This window comes from Megalobrama amblycephala, unplaced genomic scaffold (assembly GCF_018812025.1).
Source record: "Megalobrama amblycephala isolate DHTTF-2021 unplaced genomic scaffold, ASM1881202v1 scaffold595, whole genome shotgun sequence".
NCBI classification, from domain to species: domain Eukaryota; kingdom Metazoa; phylum Chordata; class Actinopteri; order Cypriniformes; family Xenocyprididae; genus Megalobrama; species Megalobrama amblycephala.
Window position 1 is genome coordinate 11,394 of NW_025953502.1, and position 8,437 is coordinate 19,830.

The 8,437-nt window shown below is 36.3% G+C and overlaps 1 pseudogene; it reads left to right on the forward strand.

Moving 5' to 3' along the window:
• The first annotated feature begins 766 nt into the window (after nt 1–766).
• LOC125262085 lies at nt 767–8,104 on the forward strand (annotated as a pseudogene).
• Nucleotides 8,105–8,437: the final 333 nt, after the last annotated feature.

The following is an 8,437-nucleotide window of genomic DNA, read 5'->3' on the forward strand; positions in this document are numbered from 1 at the left end:
CCCATGTTTGGATGAAATATGGATATATATATGGCACCATTTTTTTTAGAGTGTATATTTTATATATATATATATATATATATATATATATATATATATATATATATATATATATATATATATATATATACACTCTAAAAAAAATGGTGCTGTTTAGTACTAAAAGTGGTTCTTTGGCTCGTAATTATAGGGGAACCACTTTAAGTGCTGTATAGCACCAAATCTTGGTGCTTCAGTGGTTCTTCACCGGTTCTTTGGGATGACTGAGGTGCTATATAGCACCCTTACTGTATACAGAACCTGTTAAGCCCCTGTATGGTTCTTCAGTGGTTCTTTGGGGTGGTTAAGGTGCTATATAGTACCACTGCCGTGCAAAACACCCGTTAAGTCACTTTAAAGGTTCTTCACGAACCACTGTTGGTGCTGTTTAACACCATTTTTGCTGAAGAAATAAAATGCGATATGGCACCTCTTGTGGGTTCTACATAGCAGCATTTGACAAAATTGCCATAGAGCACCTTTAGAGAAATGGTGTTACATAGCACCAAAAGTGGTTCCCCTATGATTACGAGCCAAGAACCACTTTTAGTGATATATAGCACCTATATATATATATATATATATATATATATATATATATATATATATATATATATATATATGTGTGTATGTGTGTGTGTGTGTGTGTGTTTGTTAATTAACAATTGCAGAAAATCTATAGGCCTTATCATAATTATTCTGTCTATAACTTGAATTCAAGGATTGAATATAGCCCAGGACAATGGTGTCAAAGCCTCATGCTGTATTTTATTTCATATTGCAGATGAAACTCCCAGTGCTGTTGTTGGGCAGATCAGCTGATCTGAGACCAGGCGAGTTTGTGGTTGCTATTGGCAGTCCGTTCTCCCTTCAGAACACAGTGACCACAGGCATCGTCAGCACCACCCAGAGAGGCGGCAAAGAGCTGGGTCTGCGTAACTCTGACATGGACTACATTCAGACAGATGCCATCATCAATGTGAGCTCAAACACTACATTTTATCATACATTACATAAACGGTCTTTGTTGGCTAAGTGGGTCAATGACATGAAACATTTTAATTAGACAATGACTTAAATACTGCTGCATGCTGACAGGCATGTCTGTGTATCTGTTGGCAGTAGCAAATCTACTTGCTTTGCAGCAAGAGCATGCGAATCATATCTAGTCCACCAAATTCAAATACATTAACATTTACATATTCATTAGCATGCCAAAACTACTTTGTGAGTTGTCATGATTGAAATATCTATTAGCTCAGTCATGTAACTCTTGATGGCGCAGATAGGTCTTTAAATGAAATCTGCAAGCAATCACTCCATTTGCAACATGGCACAAGCTGATTGGCCTCTGCTTATTCTGCAGCCAATGAGTTTGCTTGCTCAACATTTCAATAGTCTGGTTCAGTGTTCACTGTAAACTAGTCCTGTAGTGTCCTATCAGAGTTCTGAAACCTCTGAAACCCTCCACCTCCCCCAGCTCCACCTGCCTAGATCTGCTATGAGATTTATGTATGTTGTGACAGAACGGCTGCCTCCCCCTTATCAGCGCCACCCCATCCCGTAAGTCGCCGCCCTTCACCAGGTTCCTGACAGGAGTAGGTGTAAGCAGGACTGGTGGCGCATGATGAGGCACACCTGATTCGAATGAAGCCTCACCACCACTGTTAAATGCAGAGCACACCTCTCCTCGGTCTCTTACCTCGTGTGCATGCACACCAGTGTCCTCCTTCGTCCAAGAAAGGGAGCATGCAGAGATTCCCTCACCGGTATATGGACTGAGTCACCATACCCACGGTCCGCCAGACCCTGCCCCCTTACCTGGACCCATCCAGAACACTGCCCCTCTTTTACAATTCCCCAGGATGACAAGGACACCAGATCCCCTGTTTAATTGGACACTTTATTCCCTTTTTGGACATTTTTTATGATTTATTTATAGTAATACACAGTGTGGCAGTAAGTACATACTTGCTCTGCAGCAGGAGCACCAGCAATAATCATCAGCAACATAGCAGGTCTAGTCCACCAAGACCAAATACATTAACATTGCCATATTCATTAAGATGCCAAAACTACTTCTAGATTTGTCATGATTTAAATATATAAACATGACCCATCAGGTGGCAAAGAGCTCTTTACTATATAGAGTAAAAAATAATCATACACTTTTCTTAAACCCAAACTCTTTCTGTGTTTCAGTATGGTAATTCAGGAGGGCCCCTGGTGAACCTGGTAAGATTTTTACTTTGTTATTATGTCCTCCTCATATGTAAATAATGAATCAAGCTTGAGTCTTACGTGATAGCGAATTAACAGGAATGGGAGAATGCAGCCAGGACCAAGTTTACACAGTCGATGATGTTTATAGCATGTCTTTATGAGCCTGGAAACATATGTTGTTGGCAGAAAGTCAGCCGTGACCATAAACACATGCGTGCATTCATAGTGATCAATGTCGGAAGCATCACATTGTGACAGGAAGACATCTGTGCATGCAGATATGCGGTATGTTTGTGTGAGTTCACATTTACATTTGTGTCACTCTTGTGTCTGTTGCTGTAGGATGGTGAAGTGATAGGAATCAACACGCTGAAGGTGACAGCAGGAATATCCTTCGCCATTCCTTCTGACAAGATCCGACAGTTCTTGGCTGAGTCTCATGATAGACAGGCTAAAGGTCAGGAGCAAAATAATAGACTAAAATGTGCTAATTCAAAAACATATTCTCTATTTAACCAACTCCTAAATGTGATTCAGATTCATAGTATTAATCAATAAATATTTGTTTTCAGGAAAAACAGCCACAAAAAAGAAGTATATCGGTGTGAGAATGATGACATTAACCCCAATGTGAGTCACAAATGCAGTGCATGTGCTTTCTGAATACTGTTGTGTGTTTCTAGAGGAACATTTAAATGAAATAAATCAGCCATCTAAATGAATCATTTCAAATTGTATTTTGTATTATCCATTATACATACACATAGCAAAAGCTGGATACCAGCAAACATGACATTTATGAATCTTTTACATTGACCTATGAATCTGTTACTCATAGACTTGCTAAGGAGCTGAAGGAGAGACAGAATGATTTCCCAGATGTCACCTCTGGAGCGTACGTCATTGAAGTTATCCCGAAAAACACCAGCTGAAGTGTAAGTAGCCCATCGTACTAGTTAGCCACATGAAAGAATGAAGTCAGGTGATTGGAGGGATTTGATCAATTTTACAATTAGTAAAAAAAAAGTTAATTAATGTGGACAATCAAACCTATGAAAGCTTATTTGAAAAAAAGGTAATTGCAATGTTTTATTATGGAATCCCAAGTCTGCCAAAATTAAAAAAAAAAAAAAAAAAAAAAAACCTAAATACATAAATAAATATACATAGAAAAGCAAAAAAAATATATATATATATATTATTTATACATTTATTTCCTTATATATGTATATATGTATATATATATATATATATATATATATATATATATATATATATATATATATATGTATATATGTTTGGTTACACTTTATTTTACAGTGCCGTAGTTACATTGTAATTACTCAAATAAGTACTGAGTATTATTAATTAACTACATGTACTTTCTATAGAGTTACAATTAGGGTCCAGGGTTAGGTTTAGGGTTAGTTACTAGGGTTAGTTACTTGTAATTATGCATAATTTACTGTTATTACTATAGCAAGTACATGTAGTAACGTGTAACTACGGCACTAAAATAAAGTGTTACCTTTTTTTTCTACATTTGTTATTTTTTCTTTTATTTATTTATACATTTATTCATTTAGATTTTTATTTATTTCCACATTTATTTATTTCCATATCTGTTTATTTATTTATTTTTAATTTTGGCAGACTTGGGATTCCATATTTTATCACATAATTCTGACTTCTGTTTTTCTCACAATTGTGAAAAATTCTGAAAGATTCAGAAAAATGTCAAAATTGTGAGATATACTTGCAATTTTTTTACTTTTTTTTCTCCGAATTGCAAAAATGTCAGAAGTGTGAGATATAAACTCGCAAATGTGAGGGGGACAAAGAATTGCTTGTTTTTATCTGACAATTCTGAGAAAAACTGTCAAAATTGTGAGATATAAACTCGGAACTGCAAGAAAAAGTCAGAGATAAACTCTCAATTCTGACTTTTTTCACAGAATTGTACATTTATATCCCGCAATTTTGACTTTTTTTTTTTCTCGTAATTGTTATTCCGTGGCGGAAACGAGCTTCCATACAAATCAGATCACAATAAGAGATTTTGGCCATTTTATGATGCCCAATAGTTTCATTTAAATACATATTAAATACTGAGTTATAGTTATATAAGCCCAATATTAGTTTTGGGCTTTCTAAAACATGTGCAAAATGTGTACCCAATGTCATAATCATGCTGTGGCAGCAGTCTTTTCTCTTTTTTTTTATTTGCCTTAGACAAAGTTTTTTGTAACTAAAATTAATTTTTGGAATTTCATTGTGTGTGTGTGAACATTCACTCACAAGTAGCCATATGATTCCACACAAATTTAGCATAAATGAGATGATGTGAACAGTGCATAAGTGGCCACTTCCTGTCATTGTGGGTAGCCCGTTTAGAGCAAAATGAGTTGAATGCTGCAGTATTTGGGATTTTTCTATAAATGCACAGAGTTACAGTTTGTGGCTAGAGAATTTACAGAAGATTACCATGAATTAGAGCATGATCAGTTAAATGTATATCAAATTTAACAAGATCCATTACAAACAGTGTGTAAATGCCATTCTCATGAAATGGTACATTTTGGGATTAAAGAGAAGAACTAAGAAAAAACTAAAAAATACCATTAAATTTGAGGTTACTGCAGAACTTTCAAGAAATCATATTTTCACAACAAGTACCAGGGCAATTATCACCATACAAATTCGCATACCCTTCAAAATTCAGATTAATATTCAATGTATACTGTATATAATTTGAATAGATAGCTGAGTAAATCCAGGTAGAATTATTGGTAATTAAAAAATTATTCTACAGGTGCTGGTCATATAATTAGAATTCGTGAAAAAGTTCATTTTTTATTGTAAATTATTTTTAAAAATGAAACTTTCATATATTCTAGATTCCCTACATGTAAAGTAAAACATTTTAAGTTTTTTTTTTTTTTTTTTTTTTTAATTTTGATGATTAGAGCGTACAGCTCATGAAAGTCCAAAATCCAGTATCTCAAAATATTAGAATATTTACATTTGAGTTTCATTAAATGACCATCCCTACAGTATAAATTTCGGGTATCTCTTGTTCTTTGAAACCACACTGAATGGGGAAGACTGCTGACTTGGCAATGGTCCAGGAGACAATCATTGACACCCTCCACAAAGAGAGTAAGTCACAGAAGGTGAATGTGGTGGCTGTTTACAGAGTGATGTATCAAAGCATATTAAATGCAAAGTTGACTAGAAGGAAGAAATTGGGTAGGCAAAGGTGCACAAGCAACAGGGATGACCGCAAGCTTGAGAATACTGTCAAGTAAAGCCGATTCAAACACTTGGGAGAGCTTCACAATGAGTTAGAGTAAAGCCGGAGTCAGCGCATCAAGAGTCACCACACTCAAACATCTTCAGGAAAAGGACTACCAAGCCACTTCTGAAACAGAAACAACGTCAGAAGCATCTTACCTGGGCTAAGGAGAAAAAGAACTGGACAGTGAACAGTGGTCGAAAGTCCTCTTTTCAGATAAAAGTAAATTTTGCATTTCATGTTGAAATCATGGTCCCAGAGTCTGAAGGAAGACTGGAGAGGCACAGAATCCAAGCTGCTTGAAGTCTAGTGGGAAGTTTCTGAAGTTAGTAATGATTTGGGGGGCCGTGACGTCTGCTGGTGTTGGTCCATTGTGTTTTATCAAGTGCGAAGTCAATGCAGCCATCTTCCAGGAGATTTTGGAGCACTTTATGCTTCCATCTGCTGACAAGCTTTATGGAGATGCTGATTTCCTTTTCCAGCAGGATTTTAGCACCTGCCCACAGTGCAAAAAAACACTTCCAAGTGGTTTGCTGACCATGATATTACTGTGCTTTATTGGCCAGCCAACATGCCTGACCCCTGAATCTATGGGATATTTTCAAGAGAAAGATTGAGAAACAGTCGATCCAACAATATACAGATGATCTGAAGGCTCAATAGTGCCTCAGCAGTGCCAACAGGCTGATCACTTCCATGCCACACTTCACTGATGCTGTAATTTGTGCTAGAGCAAGTCATTTGCTGTAATACGTGCTGCCGACCAAGTATTGAGTGTACAAATGAACATACCTTAAAGAACTTGAACTTTTCTGTTTTGAAAATCCATTTTTTTGATTGATCTTAGGAAATATTCTAATATTTGGAGATACTGGATTTTGGACTTTCATGAGCTGTACGCTCTAATCATCAAAATTAAAAAAAAAAAAAAAAACTTTTGAAATGTTTTACTTTACATGTAGGGAATCTAGAAAGTTTCATTTTTAAAAATAATTTACAATAAAAAAATGAACTTTTTCACGATATTCAAATTAAATGACCAGCACTTCTTTTAAACAGTGTAACAAAACCTAATACTGTTTTGTAATGGGAATCCAATAATGTGAAGCCAATAAAAGCACAGTTAGAACAATTAGGATAGTTTCAACTCAAAATTAGGTCAATTTTAACCTCTTCTTGTTTGTTTTCTAGTGGCGGTCTGAAGGAGAGCGATGTCATAATCAGCATTAACGGGCAGAGGATCACGTCAGCCAGTGACGTCAGCACGGCCATCAAGAGAGACGCGAGTCTGAGAGCGGTGGTACGACGCGGCAATGAAGACGTCATCCTCACAATCATTCCAGAGGAGATTGACCCTTGACCTCCCTCATGCTCGCCCATGAGCTGGTTCTCAGACTTTTACTGAGTGTGTGTCTGGAGCCACACTCTTTCTAGAAATCATAGTGAACACTTTCAAACCCAACCCATCATCCAATCTTGTTCTCAGCTTAGACCAAGAAATGTCTTTTCTCACTTTTTCCCATATATGAAGTCATTCTCTGTTTATTCATCAATATACCATGATAGAATGAGCCTTTTGTAAATAGATTTGAGAATTTAGTGCTGGGTAGTTCACTGACAATCTGAAATGTATATAATTTCTCTGTTCCAAAACCTAGTAAGCTGCCAGATTTTGTGCTGAGCAGGATGATTCCATTCAAGATGGCGGATGAATCAAGTAAAAGTCAATTATAAATAATCTTGTTTTATTCATTACTGAAAAGTATCTGCTAAAATAATTCAGTGTAATTAAAAAGAACTGTTTTACACAATATTTGCTTGTGAAATGTATTTTTATGCTTACCCTAATGGCACACGAACATTATGGCGACGTCTTTTTTATGTGTGCATTTTCATCTGGTTTAATCTGCAATACGTATCTAAAACGCTTCCTGTCAGATGTTAAAGGGATAGCTCACGCAAAAATGAAAGAAAACGTCTTTAAAGTCATCATGAAATGGAAGTTGTGACTATTTTCTTCCATATTGTGACGTATATCCAAGTCAAATGGCTTCTCGAACAAGAAAAATGTAGGTTGTGTGTTGTTTCGTCCTTTGAGAATCGATAGCTTAGCAATATGATAACATTTGAAATCAGTTGAGCTTCCCATTTGTATTGCGTGCAGAGTTGCTGCCTATGTGTTCTGATTCGGTCATGTATGAGGTTACATGGCAGTTATAATACTACCTTAGAAGGCAGCTGCCTACAGTATATAGTAAGTTATGCCTATATAGAAGAGGCAGCTCACTAGGTTTTGGGACAGACATTGTATTTCGTCCTTATGTATACATCAGCAAGGCATCATGAAATTTTGTTGTCTGTATTCAGCTTTCTTTATTTTTATATTTACACTAAAATCTCAGACTTGACAATATTTGAAAAAGAATTGTGGGCCGTTAAAGGATGACTATTATCTTTGAATACCTTCTCTTCTGTAAATGTTTATGTGTCTGTGTTTGTCAGACGGCAATTTCAGAAACAAAATTAAAGAAGGTTAATGTTTTTAAACCGTTTTAGTATCACAGTGTTTCACTTCACAGTCGTCAACAACTAAATGCATTTTTAAAGGGGGGGTGTAATGCTATTTCATGCATTCTGACTTATTTACATTGTTAAAGAGTTGCATTCTCATGCTAAACACTGCTTCAGATGTCTGTGTTTTGTTGGCAATCGACGCACAAGTGCATAAAATGTAAACAACACAATCGTTTTTGTTCCCTTTGTATTTATAATGATGTCGCAGCTAGCATGCAATCTCTACACAAAAGCTGCGCGCGCTCGTGACTCTTTAGCTCCGCCCACGGCACTGACGGCAGGCATGCCTCCAGGAGCTCTGCTTTT